This window comes from Gorilla gorilla, chromosome 4 (genome assembly GCF_029281585.2).
Source record: "Gorilla gorilla gorilla isolate KB3781 chromosome 4, NHGRI_mGorGor1-v2.1_pri, whole genome shotgun sequence".
NCBI lineage: Eukaryota > Metazoa > Chordata > Mammalia > Primates > Hominidae > Gorilla > Gorilla gorilla.
In genome coordinates, this window is record NC_073228.2 from 45,836,515 (window position 1) to 45,856,698 (window position 20,184).

Below are 20,184 nucleotides of genomic sequence, written 5' to 3' on the forward strand. Positions count from 1 at the left end.
TTAGCCAAGCGTGGTGGCGCGCCTCTGTAATCCCAGCTACTGGAAAGGCTGAGGTGGGAGAATTGCTTGAACCGGGAGGCGGAGGCTGCAGTGAGCCAAGATCGCGCCACTGCACTCCAGCCTGGGCGACAGAGTGAGACCCTGTTTCAAAAAAAAAAAAAAAAACAAAAACTGTGAGAGCCTCATAGGTCTTACCTCTTTACCTCTTTAGGCTCTGGTAACCATGGGACAATAAGAATGAAAGCCAAGGCCGGGCACGGTGGCTCACGCATGTAATCCCAGCATTTTGGGAGGCCAAGGTGAGCGGATCACAAGGTCAGGAGATCAAGACCATCCTGGCCAACATGGTGAAACCACGGGCATGGTGGCGCATGCCTGTAATCCCAGCTACTCGGGAGGCTGAGGCAGGAGAATTGCTTGAACCAGGGAGTCAGAGGTTCCAGTGAGCCGATATCACGCCACTGCACTCCAGCCTGGACGACAGAGTGAGACTCCGACTCAAAAAAAAAAAACAAAAAAAACCCACCTTTATCGATTAAGAATCTTTTTTCTGAGTTTATTAATTCTATTTAAATCAACCCCAGAAAACACCTCGAACACAGCCTCTCATTTCATATCTAAAATGGGGCAAAAAAAAAATAGTTCCTACCCTTTAGAGTTGTTGTGAAGATTAAATTAGTGAATACATATGATGGATTTTTTTTTTCTTTTTTCTTTTTTTTGAGACATAGTCTCGCTCTGTCTCCCAGGCTGGAGTGCAGTGGCACTATCTCAGCTCACTGCAAGCTCCGCCTTCCGGGTTCACGCCATTCTCCTGCCTCAGCCTCCTGAGTAGCTGGGACTACAGGCGTCCGCCAGCATGCCCGGCTAATTTTTTGTTATTTTTAGTAGATACGGGGTTTCACCGTGTTAGCCAGGATGGTCTCAATCTCCTGACCTCGTGATCCGCCCGACTTGGCCTCCCAAGTGCTGGGATTACAGGCATGAGCCATGGCGCCCGGCCTGTATGATGGATTTTTTAAGAGCCTGACTGGCGGGGTGAGGTGGCTCATGACTGTAATCGCAGCACTTTGAGAGGCTGAGGCAGGTGAATCACTTGAAGCCAGGAGTTCGAGACCAGCCTGGGCAACATGGCGAGACCTCGTCTCTACAAAAACACACACACAAAAATTAGCTGGGCATGATGGTGCATGCCTGTAGTCCCAGCTACTCAGGAGACTGAGGTGAGGGTCACTTGAGCCTGGGAGGCAGAGGTTGCAGTCAGCCGAGATCTCACCACTGCATTTCAGCCTGGGTGACAGTGTAAGAACCTGTCAAAACAACAACAACAACAAAAACAAAACAACAACAACAAAAAAACGCACGAAAAAAACCACATAAGCTCCTTGAGGGCAGAAACTGTCCCCTAGTCTTCTATATTTTATTTCATACAATGTACAGAAGACTAAATGAATAATTGTTAGCTGGTTTTTTTTTTAAAAGGGGATAAGATCAGTTACAATGTCTTTTTCCTCAGTCAATCACATAAGTATCTAAAATGACATTCCAAAGTAAGGACAGGAGTTTAAATCCTGAACTATGGTATCTAAAGTAAACTTGAACTTTCCTTATTTTTAAGAAATTTTGGCCGGGCGCGGTGGCTCACGCCTGTAATCCCAGCACTTTGGGAGGCTGAGGCGGGCAGATCACAAGGTCAAGAGTTCTAGACCATCCTTGCCAACATGGTGAAACCCCATCTCCACTAAAAATACAAAAATTAGCTGGGCGTGGTGGCACGGACCTGTAGTCCTAGCTACTCGGGAGGGTGAGGCAGGAGAACCGCTTGAACCCGGGAGGAGGAGACTGCAGTGAGCCAAGATCACGCCACTGCACTCCAGACTGGCGACAGACTGTCTCAAAAAAAGAAAAGAAAAAGAAAGAAAGAAAAAAGAAAAGAAAAAAATTCCATACATAGAATTCTGTGTGGCATTTTAGAGAAAATCATGGTGACTAGAGACACCAGGTGAAATTTTTTTTTTTTTTGGTGACACAACCCCAGGAGATCCTGTGAACATGTGTCCCTTGACCAGGTGAATTTCAGGAGCTTGCACTAGTCCCAGGTTAGCTGGCACCAGGTTGGCCCTAGTTTGAGTGCCTTCCACATACCAGGTACTGTGCTGGAGAAGTAACATCAAAAAGGAAAATCAAATTTCATCTTCAATAAGCAATCACAATACACTGTGATGAGAGTTAGGGTGAAGGAGGTTCAGGTTACCATGGGCTTATATTAGGAGGGCAAATTCTGTCTTCAAGTCTTTTTGCTTCAACAGTAGCGTTTAGATCTTGTGGGCTGGGCATGGTGGCTCTAGCCTGAAATCCCAGCACTTTGGGAGGGTGAAGTGGGCAGAATGCTTGAGCCCAGGAGTTGCAGATTAGCCTGGCAACACGGCGAAACCCCGTCTCTACAAAAAATACAAAAGTCAGCCAGGCATAGTGGTGCCTGCCTGTAGTTTCAGCTACTTGGGAGGCTGAGGTAGGAGGATCGCTTGACCCCAGGAGTTCAAGGCTGCAGTGAGCTACCATCGAGCCACTTCACTTCAGCCTGGGCCACAGAATAAGACCCTGTCTGAAAAAAAAAATCTTGTGATATAATAACAGCTTGTGCACTCTTCGATAGCTCAGCTGGTAGAGCAGAGGGCTGTAGACTGCATAGATAATAATAACAGTTTGCGTTTTTGAGTCAAAGATGATACCCCAGAATCATTATCGAAAATAATGGTTGATCCATTCACCTGTGCCTGTGACGGTGAGCCACATTGTGACCAATCTGTGAGCAACATGGGTGGGAATGCAGTTTGGGGCCATGGAACTCACTTAACAGGAAGTTCCAATAGCAGTGGATTTACCATGTTGCGGCTGTAGGATCTTGGACAAATATTTAATGACCTCTGTCTCTCAGTTCTCTCAATAATAAAACATCCCTCCGAGAGTTGCTGTAAAGGTTAACATAGGGGGAGTCTTGCAAATAGTAGGTGCTAAGATCCTGTCTTGAAAAAAAAAAAAAAATATATATATATATGTATATATATATGAAGAGATGAGATCTTCAATTGTACAGACTGTCTCCACCCATTCATTTGCATTTCTTTTCCTTTACAATAATACATATCTATGATTTCCTTTCATTCCCACTGTCATCAATTTAGTTAGATTACTGGGCAGAGATCACCAGTGGGGCTAGAGTAAAATGAAAATAAATGTACATTGACTCTAGGTATTCCTAAGTAATAGCACAGTTTACTGTGTTCTCCCTCATAAATCCTGGTAGCTGAATGTTGCCTGCTTTTAGCAGTTACGTTTCTGCTCATCTGACCCTCAATGTTCATTAAGAAAATAGTTATTGAATGGCCAGGCTCACTGGCTCACGCCTGTAATAGATTACAGGCGTGAGCCACCGTACCCAGCCTTGGTTATCATATTTCTAATTTATAATAGTTTTTCTTGTTTTCTTATTGTTCATTTTTTATAGCATCCTGTTCTTATATTATGGATATATATCTTCAGGTCTCGCTGAAGAAATAAAGAGGTGTATGTGTATATATGTGTGTGTGTATTATCTTTATTTTTATTTTTTGAGATGGAATCTTACTCTGTCGCCCAGGCTGTAGTGCAGTGGCGCTTTTGGGAGGCTGAGGTGGAAGGATCACTTAAGGCCAATATTTGGAGACCAGCCAGGGCAACATAACAAGACCCCCATCTCTACAAAAAAAAATAAAAATTAGCTGGCCATGGTGGTGAGTGCCTGTAGTCTCAGCTACTTGGGAGGCTGAGGCAGGAGGATTGCTTGAGCCCAGGAGGTTGAGGGGGAGGTGAGCCATGACTGAGCCACTGCACTCCAGCCTAGGTGACAGAGTGAGACCCCATCTCTAAAAAAAAAAAACAGAGAGAGACAAATAAAATAGTTATTGAGCACCTACTGTATGTCAGGTCCAAGACCCTAAAGATGTAAAGATGAATAAGGTGGTGACCCTGCCTTCCAGTTTCCACAGAGGTGGGGAATATGGATAAAAGCAGACAAAGCCATTGCCATGGGATAAGGGCAGAGAATAGCATGTGCAAATTATAGAAGGTGAGGGATAATATACCACTTTCCAGAAACTGATGGTTCAATGAGGCTAAAGCATGGAGTTCAAGAAAGGAAACCAGATGAGATTAACTGCAATGTGGTTCTCAAACTTAAATGTGCATAAAAACTGGCCTTGTTGACTGGGCACAGTGACTCACACCGGTAATCCAAGCACTTTGGGAGGTAGAGGCGGGCGGATCGCTTGAGGTCAGGAGTTCGAAACTAGCCTGGCCAATGTGGTGAAACCCCGTTTCTTTTTCTTTTTTTTTTTTTTTTTGAGACAGAGTCTTGCTGTCGTCCAGGCTGGAGTGCAGTGGCGTGATCTCGGCTCACTGCAAGCTCCGCCTCCTGGGTTCACGCCATTCTCCTGCCTCAGCCTCCCGAGTAGCTGGGACTACAGGCACCCGCTACCATGCCCGGCTAATTTTTTTGTATTTTTAGTAGAGACGGGGTTTCACCATGTTAGCCAGGATGGTCTCGATCTCCTGACTTCGTGATCCGTCCGCCTTGGCCTCCCAAAGTGTTGGGATTACAGGCGTGAGCCACCGCGCCCGGCCTGAAACCCCATTTCTACTAAAAATGCAAAAATTAGCTGGGTGTGGTGGTGCACACCTATAGTCCCAGCTGCTCAGGAGGTTGAGGCGGGAGAATCACTTCAACCTGGGAGGTGGAGATGGAGTAAGCCAAGATCAAGCCACTGCACTCCAGCCTGGGTGACACAGCGAGACTCTGTCTCCAAAAAACAAACAAACGAACAAAAAACTGGCCTTGTTTACATAGTCTCGCAAGCTCCAAGCCTAGAGATCTTGATGGAGCGGGTCAGAGTGCTGCTGCTCGGAGGGCTACACTCTGAGAACCACCGATGGAGAAGAAGGGCGGGGTCAACTTGCAGAGCTGTGCTGGGAGGTGTGTGCTGCAGCCTTGAGGGGGTGAAGAACCTTTGAGAGGTTTTAAGCCTGCAAGAGATGTGGTCACATTTACATTTTAGAAAAATCACCCTGTGTGCAATATGAAAAATGAAACAGAGAGGGCAAGACTGGAGTCAGGGAGAGCAGTTAGGAGGCTGCTGCAGAAACCCAGGCAAGAAATCATAAAGACCTGAAATAAAACAATGCCAGTGGGGAACGGGGAGGAGAGGCCAAATCCAAGGGGTATTTAGGAGCCAGAATTGAGAGGGTGTGATGAGTGTTGATGGGATACAGGACAGGATCCTGAGATGGCTTGCAGGTCTTCAGCTTTGAGTGACCCATGGAAGCGAAGGAAGATGGGAAGGAGGGTGCCTATCACACAGAGAGAATGAAGGTTTGAGAGGCAAGTGTAGCTTTTGACATTTTGCTTTTGAAATGTCTATGGGACATCAGAAATAATCTCAAAAGACCACAAGTCAGGCAGGGCGTGGTGGCTCACGCTTGTAATTCCAGCACTTTGGGAGGCCGAGGTGGGCAGATCACGAAGTCAGGAGCTCGAGACCAGCCTGGCCAACATGGTGAAACCCCGTCTCTACTAAAAATTCAAAAATTAGCTGGGCATGGTGGCGGGCACCTCTAATCCCAGCTACTTGGGAGGCTGAGGCAGGAGAATCACTTGAACCTGGGAGGCGGAGGTTGCAATGAGCTGGGATCGAGCCATTGCACTCCAGCCTGGGCAACAAGAGTAAAACTCTGCCTAAAAAAAAAAAAAAAACCATGAGTCACTGGTTAACAGCCTGAGCAGCAGAAATCTCACAGATCTGAGTCTGAATCCTATCTAGCCTGGCTCTGAAACTCACAATCTGGAGCTGGGGCTTGGTGCAGTGGCTCAGGCCTGTAATCCCAGCACTGTGGGAGGCTGAGGCAGGTGGATTGCTTGAGGCCAGGAGTTTGAGAGCAGCCTGGCCAACATGGTGAAACCCCATCTCTACTAAAAATACAGTTAGCCAGGCATGATGGTGTGCACCTGTAATCCCAGCTACTTGGGGGGCTGAGGCACGACAATCGCTGGAGCCCAGGAGGCAGACGTTGCAGTGAGCCAAGATTGTGCCACTGCACTCCAGCCTGGGCAACACAGCAACACTGTCTAAAAAAAAAAAAAAAAAAAAAAAAATGCTGGGCGCGGTGGCTTACGTCTGTAATCCCACTTTTAGAGGCTGAGGTGGGAGGATCACCTGAAGCCAGGAGCTCAAGACCAGCCTGGCCAACATGGTAAAACCCGCCATCCCCTCCCTGCCATGCCCCATCTCCCCCAACACTCCCCCACCCTGTCTCTACTAAAAATACAAAAATTAGCTGGGTGTGGTGGCACACACCTATAATCTCAGCTACATGGGAGGCTGAGGCATAAGAATTGCTTGAGCCCGGAAGGTGGAGGTTGCAGTGAGCCAAGATCGCACCACTGCACTCCAGCCTGGGTGACAGAGCAAGACTCTCTCTTAAAAAAAAAAAAAAAAGAATTTTTTTTTTTAAATATAGAGATGGGCTTTCTGTGTTTCCCAGGCTATACTCAAGCTCCTGGGCTCAAGCTATTCTCCTGCCTCTGCCTTCAACCAGCCTCAATCCTCCAATTTTCTTATCTTTTATATTTTTCAACACCTTTTAAATTCTACATTCTGGCCAGCTGCAGTGGCTCATGCCTATAATCCAGCACTTTGAGAGGCTGAGATATGAGACTTGCTTGAGGCCAGGAGTTTGAGGCTTGCAGTAAGCTAGAATGGCGCCACGGCACAGCAGCTTGGGAGACAGAGCAAGACCTTGTCTCAAAAGAAAAAGAATTTAAATACTACATTCTAGGAGATTTCTTCAACCTTCAAATTTTGTATTGAATTTTTAATTTTGGCTTTTATTTATTTTTTTTTTTTTGAGACAGGTTCTCACTCTGTCACCCAGGTTGGGATGCGGTGGCTTGATCTCAGCTCACTGCAACCTCCGCCTCCTGGGTTCAAGTGATTCTCCTGCCTCAGCCTCCTGAGTAGCTGGGATTGCAGGCATGGGCCACCATGCCCAGCTTATTTTTGTATTTTCAGTAGAGATGGGGTTTCACCATATTGGCCAGGCTGGTCTCAAACTCCTGGCCTCAAGTGATCCACACGCCTCAGCCTCCCAAGGTGCTGAGATTACAGGTGTGAGCCACTGCACCCAGCCTTGGCTATCATATTTCTAATTTATGATAGTTTTTCTTGCTTTCTTATTGTTCATTTTTTATAGCATCCTGTTCTTATGTTATGGATATATATCTTCAGGTCTTGCTGAAGAAATAAAGAGGTGTATGTGTATATGTGTGTGTGTATTATTTTTATTTTTATTTTTTGAGACGGAGTCTCACTCTGTTGCCCAGGCTGGAGTGCAGTGGCACAATCCCGGCTGGCGCAACCTCTGCTTCCCAGGTTCAGCTGATCCTCCCACCTCAATCTCCCAAGTAGCTGGGATTACAGGCACCTGTCACCATGCCTGGCTAATTTTTTTTTCTTTTTTCTTTTTTTTTTTTTTTTTTTTTGAGATAGAGTCTCTGTTGCCCAGGATGGAGTGCAGTGGTGTGATCTCGGCTCACTGCAAGCTCCACCTCCTGGGTTCAAGAGATTCTCCTGCCTCAGCCTCCCAAGTAGCTGGGATTACAAGCGTGTGCCACCACACCCAGCTAATTTTTGTATTTTTAGTAGAGATGGGATTTCACCATGTTGTCCAGGCTGATCTCAAACTCCTGACCTCAAATGATCCACCTTCTTCAGCCTGCCAAAGTGCTGGGATTACATGCATGAGCCACCACACCAGCAAAATTTTTGTATTTTTAGTAGAGATAGGGTTTCGCCATATGTGTGTGTGTTTTAAGTTTTTCTGTTTTCGTTTCTCTTGGCATATATACCTAGGAATGGAATTACTGGGTCATATGGGAGCTCTGTGTTAAACACTTGTGTCATATCTAAGAAAACTTGCTAATCCAAAGGCCATAAAGATGTATGTCTATGTTTTCCTCTAAGGCCAACATGGTGAAACACCGTCTCTATTAAAAAAATAAAAAAAACTGGGCTGGGCACGGTGGCTCATGCCTGTAATCCCAGCACTTTGGGAGGCCAAGGTGGGTGGATCACCTGTGGTCAGGAGTTCGAGACCAGCCTGATCAACATGCAGAAACCCTGTCTCTACTAAAAATACAAAAAAATTAGCGGGGCATGGTGGCGCATGCCTGTAATCTCAGCTACTTGGGAGCTGAGGCAGGAGAATCGCTTGAACCCAGGAGGCAGAGGTTGCGGTGAGCCAAGATCGTGCCATTGCACTCCAGCCTGGGCAACAAGAGCAAAACTCGGTCTCAAAAAAAAAAAAAAAAAAAATTAGTTGGGCGTGGTGGCACGCACCTGTAGTCCCAGCTACTCCAGAGGCTGAGGCAGGAGAATGGCTTGAACCCAGGAGGTGGAGGTTGCAGTGAGCTGAGATCATGCCACTGCACTCCAGCCTGGCAAGAGAGCAACAGAGCAAGACTCCATCTAAAAACAAAAAAAAGAGTTTTCTACTTTTCAGTCTAACAAATGTTTTATAAACAAAGGCTTTGTTATATTTTGAGTTAATTTTTATAGATAATATGAGGTGAGGGTTCAACTTCATTCTGTTGTGTGTGGGTATCCAGTTGTCCCAGGACCATTGTTTGAAAAGACTTTTTTTCTACACTTTCTCTCACTGAATTGTCTTGGCATATTTGTTAAAAATCAGTTGACCTTGGCTGGGCGCCATGGTTCACACCTGTAATCCCAGTATTTTGGGAGGCCAAGGCAAGAAGACCATTTGAGCCCAGAAGTTCAAAACCCACCTGGGCAATATAGGCACACTCCATTTCTAAAAATAATAATTAAAAAGATTAGCTGGGCAGGCCAGACATGGTGGCTCACGCCTGTAATCCCAGCACTTTGGGAGGCCAATGCAGGTGGATCACCTGAGGTCGGAAGTTCAAGACCAGCCTGACCAACATGGAGAAACCCCATTTCTGCTAAAAATACAAAATTAGTCTGGCGTGGTGACTCATGCCTGTAATCCCAGCTACTAGGGAGGCTGAGGCAGAAGAATCGCTTGAACCCAGAAGGCGGAGGTTGTGGTGAGCCGAGATTGCGCCATTGCACTCCAGCCTGGGCAACAAGAACGAAACTCTGTCTCAAAAAAAAAAAAAAAAAGATTAGCTGGGTGTGGTGGCACATGCCTGTGGTCCCAGTGACTTAGGAGGCTGAGGCAGGGGGGTCGGGAGATGGAGGCTGCAGTGAGCCTTGATCACTGCACTCCAGCCTGGGTGACAGAGTGAGACCCTGTCTCAAAAAAGAAAAAAAATCAGTTGACCGTAATGTGAGCACTCATTTCTGGACTTTCAATTCTATTCCATTGATCTATATGTCAGTCCTTATGCCAGTGCCCAGGGGCTCAACTACTGGTACTTTGAATTAGATTTTGAATCAAGAAGCATGAGTCTTCCAATTTTGTTCTTATTTTTCAAGATTGTTTTGTCTATTTGAAGTTCCTTACAATTTAATGTGAATTTTAGAATCAGCTTGTCCATTTTTGCAAAAAAGGTAGTTGGGATTTTGATAGAGATTGTGTTGAGTCTGTAGATCAATTTGGGAAGCATTGCTATGTGAAGAGTAGTAAGTCTTTCAATCCATGAACACACAATGTCTTTTCATGTATTTAAGTTTAATTTCTTTCAATAATGTTTTGTAGTTTGCACTTCCTTGGTTAAATTCATTCCTAAGTTTTTTTATGGTGCCATTACAAATGGAATTGTTTTATTAATTTCATTTTTGGATTGTTCATTTCTAGTGTATAGAAATTCAACTGAGCCAGGTGTAGTGGTGCACCACCTGTAGTACCAGCTACTTGGGAGGCTGAGTCAGGAGGATTGCTTGTGGCCATGTTTGAGGCTATAGTGCATTATAATTGTGCCTGTAAATGATCACTGCATTCTAGCCTCGGCAACATAGTGCGGTCTTGTCTCTTAAAAAATAAATAAATAAACAACTGATTTTTGTACATTGATCTTGTATCCTCCAACTTTGCAAAATTAATTTATTACCATTAAGATTTTGTGGCCGGGCACGGTGGCTCATGCCTGTAATCCCAGCACTTTGGGAGGCCAAGGCAGGCAGATCACGAGGTCAGGAGATCGAGACCATCCTGGCTAACACGGTGAAACCCCGTCTCTACTAAAAATACAAAAAATTAGCCAGGCGCGGTGGCAGGCGCCTGTAGTCCCAGCTACTCGGGAGGCTGAGGCAAGAGAATGGTGCGAACCCAGGTGGCGGAGCTTGCAGTGAGCCAAGATAGCGCCACTGCAGTCCGGCCTGGGCAAAAGAGTGAGACTCCGTCTCAAAAAAAAAAAAAAAAAAAGATTTTGCTTTATTTTGTGTTTGGTGTGGATACTTTAGGAACCAAAAGACAAATAAATAAGAAAAAGGTCTAGCACTTTGGTCAAATTTATTCCCAAGTGTGTGTTTGTAAACGATATTGTAAATGAATTTTCTTAGTTTCATTTTCAGCTTGCTAATTGTTACTGTATAGAAATACAATTTATTTATTTATTTATTTACTTTTTTTTTTTTTTTTTTTTGAGACAGTCTCGCTCTGTTACCCAGGCTGGAGTGCAGTGGTGTGATCTCGGCTCACTGCAACCTCTGCCTCCTGGGTTCAAGCGATTCTCTTGCCTCAGTCTCCCGAATAGCTGTGATTACAGGTGCGTGCCACAACCCCCAGCTAATTTTTGTATTTTTAGTAGAGATGGGTTTTCACCATGTTGGTCAGGTTAGTCTCGAACTCCTGACCTCATGATCTGCCCACCTAGGCCTCCCAAAGTGCTGGGATTATAGGCATGAGCCACTGCGCCAAGCCAATTTTTTTTTTTATATATCACTCTTACACCTGCAACTTTGCTGAATTTGTTTACTTGTTCTGACGGTTTTGTGGATTCCTTAGAATTTCCTACATACAAGATCATGTCATATGCAAATACATATGGTTTTATTTCTTCCTTTCTAATTTGTGTGGCTTTTATTTCTTTTTCTTGCTAATTTCCTGGCTAGAAATTTAAGTATAATGTTGAATAGAGGTGGCAAGAGTGAATATCCTTGTCTTCTTCCTGATCTTAGGAGAAAAACTTATAGTCTTTCATCATTAAGTATTACCTGTGGGGCTGGATGCGATGGCTCAAGCCTGTAATCACAGCACTTTGGGAGGCCAAGGCGGGTGGATCATTTGAGGTCAGGTGTTCAAGACCAGCCTGGCCAATATGGTGAAACCCCCATCTATACTAAAAACATCTCTACTAAAAATATAAAAACTTGGCGGGGTGCAGTGGCTCACACCTGTAATCTCACCACTTTGGGAGGCCGAGGCGGGCAGATCACGAGGTCAGGAGATCAAGACCATCCCGGCTAACACAGTGAAACCCATCTCTACTAAAAATACAAAAAAAAAAAAAAAAAAGAAAATTAGCCAGGTGTCGTGGCACATGCCTGTAGTCCCAGCTACTTGGGAGGCTGAGGCAGGAGAATCCCTTGGACCCGGGAGACAGAGGTTGCAGTGAGCTGAGATCACACCACTGCACTCCAGCCTGGGCGACAGAGCAAGACTCCATCTCAAAAAAAAAAAATAAACGAAAATTAGCCAGGCATGGTGGTGCGCACCTGTAGTCCTAGCTACTCAGGAGGCTGAGGAAGGAGAATTGCTTGAACCTGGGAGGCAGAGGTTGCAGTGAGTCGAGAGCATGCCACTGCACTCCAGCCAGGGTGACAGAGTAAGACTCTGTCTCAAAAAAAAAAAAAAAAAAGGGATTTATGGGAAGTAATTAAGGTCAAATGAGGTCATAGAGCTGGGCACTGATCTAATAGAATTAGTGTCTTTATGAGACGAGAACCCAGAGAGCTCCCTAGCTTTCTCTCTGCCACATGAGGCCACTTCAAGAAGGCAAGCCAGGTAATAAAGCCCACGCTGAGGTAGGAGGTGGAACTGAACTCCAGAGATGGGGCTTGGACACCAGACCAAATTGATGACTAGCTGAAACAGGGACAGGGTGAAAGCAGCTTTCCATAAGACACGCTCACCAGTGCGCCATGTCAGCTTACCATTTCCATGGCAGAACCCAGAGTTACCACCCCACCGCCTTTTTTTTGAGACGGAGTCTCACTCTGTCGCCCAGGCTGGAGTGCAGTGGCACAGTCTTGGCTCACTGCAAGCTCCACCTCCCGGGTTCAAGCGATTCTCCTGCCTCAGCCTCCCGAGTAGCTGGGATTACAGGTGCCTGCCACCGCGCCAAACTGATTTTCATATTTTTAGTAGAGACAGTGTTTCACCATCTTGGCCAGGCTGGTCTTGAACTTTTGACCTCATGATCCACCTGCCTTGGCCTCCCAAGGTGCTGGAATTACAGGCATGAGCCACTGTGCTCAGCCTACCACCCCTTTCAATGGCAACAACTTGACAACCCAGAAGTTATCAGCCTTTTTCTAGAAACGTCTGTATAGTCTGCCCCCTAATTTGCATGTAATTAAAGGTCAATGTAAATATGACTGCAGAACTGCCCTGAGCTGCTACTCTGGTCACACTACCTACAGGGTAGCCCTGCTCTGCAAGGAGCAGTCCCTCTGCTGTTGCTGTAGGCCACTGCTTCAATAAAAGTTGGCATCTAGGCCAGGTGCAGTGGGTAATGCCTGTAATCCCAGCACTCTAGGAGGCTGAGGCGGGTGGATCATTTGAGGCCAGGAGTTTGAGACCAGCCTGGTCAAAATGGTGAAACCCCATCTCTACTAAAAATACAAAAAAATTAGTTGGGTGTTTTGGCGCACACCTGCACTCCCAGCTACTCAGGAGGTTGAGGTGGGAGAATCACTTGAACCCAGGAGGCAGAGTCTGCAGTGAGCCACTGCACTCCAGCCTGGGTGACAGAGTGAGACCCTGCCCCGAAAAAAAAAAAAAAGTTGGCCTCTAACACCTTCGGTTTGCCCTTGAATTATTTCCTGGGTGAAGCCAAGAACCCTCTCAGTCTAAGCCCCAGTTTTGTGGCTTACCTGCCCTGCATCAACACCAGAAACTTAACCCTTTGGGAATCTCGATCTTGGACTTTCTAGCCTCTAGAACCATGAGAAAATGATCTGTATTATTAGGCTACCCAGTCTATGATATTCTGTTGTAGCCTGGGGTGACTAAGACATTGAGCCTGTATGACTTGAATTTTGTTACCTGCTTGGCCCCTTGATGGCATTTCAGTTTGTGACTCTTGGTTTACGTGATCACGAAGCCAAAACTGTTTAGGAAGGAAGCAAAATCAAGACAGATTAAAAATAAAAATAAAAAATAAAAGGCTGGGCACCACGGCTCACGCCCTCCCAGCACGTTGGGAGGCAAAGGTGGGCAGATCACTTGAGGTCAGCAGTTCAAGACCAGCCTGGCCAACATGATGAAACCACATCTCTACTAAAACTACAAAAATTAGCCAGGCGTGGTGGTGGGCACCTGTAATCCCAGGTATTTGAGAGGGAGGCAGGAGAATCACTTGAACCTGGGAGGTGGAGGTTGCAGTGAGCCGAGATCACACCACTGCACTCCAGCCTGGGTGACAGAGCAAGACTCTCTCTCAAAAAATAAAATAAAATAAAATAAATAAAATAAAATAAAATAAAGAGCCAAGCACGCTGGCTCACACCTGTAATCCCACACTTCGGGAGAAAGAGGTGGCAGGATTGCTTGAGCCCAGGAGTTTGATACCAGCCTAGGTAACATGGCAAAATCCCATCTCAATTTTAAAAAAAATTTAAAAAAGAATAGTAGGGCTGGGCACGATGGCTCATGCCTGTAATCCCAGCACTTTGGGAGGCCAAGATGGATGGATCACCTGAGGTTGGGAGTTTGCGACCAGCCTGACCAACATGGAGAAACCCCATCTCCACTAAAAATACAATATTAGCAGGTCGTGGTGGCACACACCTGTAATCCCAGCTACTCGGGAGGCTGAGGCAGGAGAATCCCTTGAACCTGGGAGGTGGAGGTTGTGGTGAGCCAAGATCGTGCCATTGCACTCCAGCCTGGGCAACAAGAGTGAAATTCCATCTAAAAAAAAAAGAAAAAAAGAAAAAAAAAAAAGAAAGAAAGAAGGTATTTTACATAAGGATTAAAAAGAAATTAAAACCATTATTTGAAGATAATGGCTTAAACAGAAACTCTGCAAATCCTTAGAATAAGAAAGTTCAGGCCAGGTGTAGTGGCTTGTGCCTGTAATCCCAGTGCATTGGGAGGCTAAGGTCGGAGGATTGCTTGAGCCCAGGAGTTTGAGACAAGCCGGGTCAACATAATGAGATCGCATCTCTACAAAAAATTAAAAAATGAGCCAGGTGTGGCAGTGCATGCCTGTAGTCCTGGCTACTCAGGAGGCTGAGGTGGGAAGGTCACTTGAGCCTGAAGAGTTCAAGGCTACAGTGTTATGATCATGCCACTGCACTGCACTCCAGCCTGGGAGACAGAGCAAGACCCTGAGACCCTGTCTCAAAAAAACAAAATAAAAAACCCTCACTATATTGAACACAACATCAATGTTCAATAGCCATTCCCCTTCTCCTTTTCTAATAAAATTCCACTTTTTTGTGTTCCATCCCAGGACCACGATTTATCTAAACTGGTCATTCTGGGTCAATAAGTTTGGCTAAAAATAAATAATATCGAAATTGGTCACAGGAAATCTATTCTTTTTTTTTTTTCAGACAAAGTCTCACTCTGTCGCCCAGGCTGGAGTGCAGCAGCATGATCTTGGCTCACTGCAACCTCTGCCTCCCGGGTTCAAGCAATTCTCTGCCTCAGCCTCCCAAGTAGCTGGGATTACAGGCGCCTGCCACCACGCCTGGCTAGTTTTTGTATTTTTAGTAGAGATGGGGTTTCACCATCTTGGCCAGGCTGGTCTTGAACTCCTGACCTTGCGTTCTACCCGCCTTGGCCTCCCAAAGTGCTGGGTCTGTCACCCAGGCTGGAGTGCAATGGTGCAATTATGGCTCACTGCAGCCTCAACCTCCCTGGGCTCAGATGATTCTCCCACCTTAGCCTCTCAAGTAGCTGGGATTAAAGGCATATGCCACCATGCCCAGCTAATTTTTCTATTTTTTTTTGTAGAGACAGGGCATCCCTACCTTGCCCAGGCTGGTCTTGAACTCCTGGTTTCAAAGGTTCCTCCTGCTTCAGCCTCCCAAAGCGCTGGGTCTATTATTCCCTTTCGTATTCAAACTTAATTCTGCATTTTCAAGGCCTTGAATTTTCAAGGACAGCTTTTTCTGTCCCTGAACTTAATCTTCAGCTCCTCTCACCTCCTGGGAGGTTGGGGGGTGGGGAAGAAAAGTCCCAACCCTCTAATCCTGCTTTGGTCTTTTGCTGCCAGCCCCCATCCTGAAGCTACCAGTCAATTTGTTTGCATACAAGAAGATATCACTTTGGAGATTCTAAGTGTATACGAGGAAATGAGGTCAAAGACCAAATATATATATTTCACTATATCACACTTCAAACTTTTATTTACTGTTTCCCTTCTCCTACTCTATTATAAACCTTTGAGGGTGGGGACTGTGAATTATTTATCTTTATATTCCCAGTGTCAAGAGTGTTTAGCTATAATGGGAATGAATCTCAAAGTTTCTTGAATAAATGACAAGAAGAATCATAGTTGCATGAACTAAATTCATTATTCTCAGTCCTTGAGGTAAATGAATATATTGATATTATGTCTGCTTACTCTTTTTTTGCGAGAGAGAGAAAGAGGAGGGAGGGAGGGAAGGAAGGAAAAAAGGAAGGAAGGCGAAAAGAGAGAAAGACAGAAAAGAGAGAGAAAAAGAGAGAGAAAGAAGGAAGGGGAGGGAAGGAAGGAAAAGAAGGAGGGAAGAAGGGAAAGGGAGGGAGAGGAAGAAAAGAAAGAAGAAGGAAGGAAAGAAAGAAAGAAAGAAGAAAAGGAGGGAGGAAGGAAGGAAGAAAGGGAAAGAAGGAGGGAGGAAGGGAAATGAAGGAAAGAAAGAGAAAAGAAAGAAGAAAAGGAGGGAGGAAGGAAGGAGGGAGGGAAGGATGGAAGAAAGGGAAAGAAGGAGGGAGGAAGGGACATGAAGAGAATAAAGAAAGAAGAAAAGAAAAAAGAAAAGAAAAGGGAGGGCTCTGCGGGCGGCGGCGGCGCGGGGAGCCGGTTGCAGGCCGAGATGCTGCAGATGGACCTGATCGACGCGACGGGGGACACTCCCGGGGCCGAGGACGACGAGGAGGACGACGACGAGGAGCGCGCGGCCCGGCGGCCGGCAGCGGGGCCGCCCAAGGCCGAGTCCGGCCGGGAGCCGGCGTCCCGCGGCCAGGGCCAGAGCCAAGGCCAGAGCCAGGGCCCGGGCAGCGGGGACACGTACCTGCCCAAGCGGCCCACCACGCTCAACCTCTTTCCGCAGGTGCAGTTGTCTCAGGACACACTGAATAATAATTCTCTGGGCAAAAAGTACAGTTGGCAGGATCGGGTGTCTCGATCATCCTCACCCCCGAAGACAGGGGAGCAGACACCACCGCATGAACACTTTTGCCTGAGCGATGAGCTGCCCCCCCAGAGCAGCCCCGCCCCCACCACAGATCGAGGCACCTCCACCAACAGCCCACGCTGCCGGTAGATGAGCACGTGCAGCTGGAGCTGGTGAGCCTGCGGCCGTGCTTCGGAGACTACAGTGACGAGAGGGACTCGGCCATCGTCTACGACAACTGTGCCTCCGTCTCCTCGCCCTATGAGTCAGCCATCGGAGAGGAATATGAAGAGGCCTCCCGGCCCCAGCCTCCTGCCTGCCTCTCCAAGGACTCCACGCCTGACGAACCCGACGTCCATTTCTCCAAGAAGTTCCTGAACATCTTCATGAGTGGCCGCTCCGGCTCCTCCAGTGCCGAGTCCTTCGGGCTGTTCTCCTGCATCACCAACGGGGAGGAGCAGGAGCAGACCCACCGTACCGGAGCAGGAGCAGACCCACCGGACCATATTCAGGTTTGTGCCTCGACACGAAGACGAACTTGAGCTGGAAGTGGATGACCCTCTGCTAGTGGAGCTCCAGGCTGAAGACTACTGGTACGAGGCCTACAACATGCGCACTGGTGCCCGGGGCATCTTTACTGCCTATTACGCCATCGAGGTCACCAAGGAGCCCGAGCACATGGCAGCCCTGGCTAAAAACAGTGACTGGGTGGACCAATTCCGGGGGAAGTTCCTGGGCTCAGTCCAGGTTCCCTATCACAAGGGCAATGTCGTCCTCTCTGCCGCTGTGCAAAAGATTGCCACCACCCGCCGGCTAACCGTGCACTTTAACCCGCCCTCCAGCTGTGTCCTGGAGATCAGCGTGCGGGGTGTGAAGATAGGTGTCAAGGCCGACGACTCCCAGGAGGCCAAGGGGAATAAATGTAGCCACTTTTTCCAGTTAAAAAACATCTCTTTCCGCGGATATCATCCAAAGAACAACAAGTACTTTGGGTTCATCACCAAGCACCTCGCCGACCACCGGTTTGCCTGCCACGTCTTTGTGTCTGAAGACTCCACCAAAGCCCTGGCAGAGTCCGTGGGGAGAGCATTCCAGCAGTTTCACAAGCAGTTTGTGGAGTACACCTGCCCCACAGAAGATATCTACCTGGAGTAGCCGCGCAGCCCCGCCCTCTGCGTCCCCCGGCCCTCAGGCCAGTGCCAGGACAGCTGGCTGCTGACAGGATGTGGCACTGCTTGAGGAGGGGCACCTGCCACCGCCAGGGGATGAGGAAGTGGGGGCCGCTGGCTCAGGGTAGGGGAGGGTGGGGCAATGGGGAGAGGCAAATGCAGTTTATTGTAATATATGGGATTAGATTCATCTATGGGGGGCAGAGTGGGCTGCCTGGGGATTGGGAGGGACAGGGCTTGGGGAGCAGGTCTCTGGCAGAGAAGGATGTCCGTTCCAGGAGCACACGGCCCTGCCCCATCCTGGGCCATACCTCCCCTGCCAGGGCTCGGGTGCTCTGGCTCCTGCCTTGATGAAGCCCATGTCCTGCCTTGATGAAGCCTGTGCCACCTGCAAGTGCCCACCCTGCCCCTGTCCCAACACCCACCGAAGAGCCCTGAGCTCAGGCTGAGCCCAGCCACCTCCCAAGGACTTTCCAGTGAGGAAATGGCAACACGTGGAAGTGAAGTCCCTGTTCTCAGCTCTGTCATCTGCGGGGCTTCTGGGTGGCTCCTGCCACCGACCTCACTGGCATGCTAGCCTGTGGCAGGCCTAGGACCTCAGCGGGGAGGAGGAGCTGCCGCAAGGCCCTATCCCAGCAGGAGAGGGAGGCTTCCTGACTGACACAGGCTAGCCCCATCTTGGTCCTGTCACCCTGGCCCCAACTATTAAAGTGCCATTTCCTGTCAAAAAAAAAAAAAAAAGAAAAGAAAAGAAAAGGGAGGGAGGGAGGGAGGCAGGAAGGAAGGAAGACAGGGAGGGAGGGAAGGGAGGAAGAAGGGAAAGAAGGAGGGAGGGAGGGAAATAGAAAGAAAGAAGGAAAGAAAAAGAAAGAAAGAAAGAGAAATAAAATAAAAATTAAAAAACCATAAGGTTAAAGTAAACCCTTTTTCTTCATACGGATTAAAACACATGACTTCAAATTACAGCTTTGCTTCTTAATAGCTTGGTGATGTAGGACAAGTTATGTAACCTCTCTGTGCCTCAGTTTCCTCATTTATAAAATAGGGCAATAATAATATCTAGCCCATAAGGCATTGTGAGGATTAAATGTGAAATGCTGATCACAAATACCTAGCAGCCCAATAGATACTCACTGTAATAATTATTATTTTTATAATTTCTGCAAAAGTATGGTGATGATTCTTGGGTTAACCTAAAGGCAGATTTTCTTTTATTTCTTCCTGTTTCTTTTCTTTTCCTTGTTCACTTTAAAGAATTAAAAAGAAAATCGATTCCAGCATTTTGGAATAAAAATTTGCATCAAAAAGAATTTATTCATTTTATTGACATACAAATAAAATGTCATTTGTTTATTCAATAAACGTTTATTAAATGTCTAGTAAATTTCAGACGTCATGCCAGGCACAGGGATGACAATGACAATAAGATGTGGTCTCTGCCCTCAGGGAGCTGATAGTCCAGGAGACTGATAAGTAGACAGGTGATTACATGCAATGTAACAAAGGCTATGATGTCATACAAGAAGACAAGTGGGAGTATGTGATGGGAGTATGGTTTTGACCAGTTCCTCCTCTTAGATTTATCCCTTTTTCTTTGGCTATAAAGCAAAAGAATTGGTCCTATTTTTTTTTAACTTTGCAAATTAAATCATAAATTTTAATAACTTTATAAAGATAAAAGGCAAGCGGTCAGATTCAGTGGCTCACACCTATAATCCCAACACTTTGGGAGGCCGAGGCAGGTGGATAACCTGAGGTCAGGAGTTCAAGACCAGCCTGGCCAACATCGCGAAACCGTGTCTCTACTAAAAATGCAAAAATTAGCTAGGTGTGGTGGCAGGCACCTGTAATCCCAGCTACTCAGGAGGCTGAGGCAGGAGAATCGCTTGAACCTGGGAGGCGGAGTTTGCAGTGAGACGAGATGTCGCCATTGCTCTCCAGCCTGGGCTACAGAGCAAGACTCTGTCTCAAAACAAAACAAAACAAAACAAAACAAAAAGATGAGCAACTTGAATTATGGAGGACACTAGAAATAGTGTTTCCTACAGAATCAGGGCTTCCTACCAACATAGTCACTTCTAGGGTTTTTGACCTGAAAAGTTCTGTGGCATATTTTTTCTTTGCTATCCACTTTTTTGTCCCTATTTTTTTCCCCTCTTTCTCTCCTCTACTTTATCTCCTAGAGATCTAGGTAGTTCCCAAAGGAATAATGCTTTACGGAGTCTAATGCTGATTTATTAGGTAAAAACAGAAAATGATTTTTTTTTACCCACAAGTTCCATACCAAAAAATGAATGTAAACTTCTTATGCAGTTTCACACATTGAAAATGCAGGTTATTTTAATTCCATTGCATTTTTCAGAATTCTCAATCGCAATCCTCTGACAACTGTTGAAGATCCGTATCTCTTTAAATTACTGGCATTAAAATATCTGTAAGTACTATAGTAC

The 20,184-nt window shown here is 46.6% G+C and overlaps 1 long non-coding RNA gene and 1 pseudogene across 1 annotated transcript; one reads left to right on the forward strand and one right to left on the reverse strand.

The window, feature by feature from the left end:
* Positions 1-409: 409 nt before the first annotated feature.
* On the reverse strand, positions 410-14,801 carry LOC134758430 (uncharacterized). Its single transcript, XR_010133604.1, has 3 exons — positions 14,029-14,801; positions 13,285-13,348; positions 410-5,061 (listed from the first exon to the last, which is right to left on the reverse strand). It is a non-coding gene; the product is annotated as an uncharacterized lncRNA (long non-coding RNA).
* Positions 14,802-16,223: 1,422 nt separating this feature from the next.
* Positions 16,224-18,467, forward strand: LOC129533727 (C-Jun-amino-terminal kinase-interacting protein 1-like; annotated as a pseudogene).
* Positions 18,468-20,184: the final 1,717 nt, after the last annotated feature.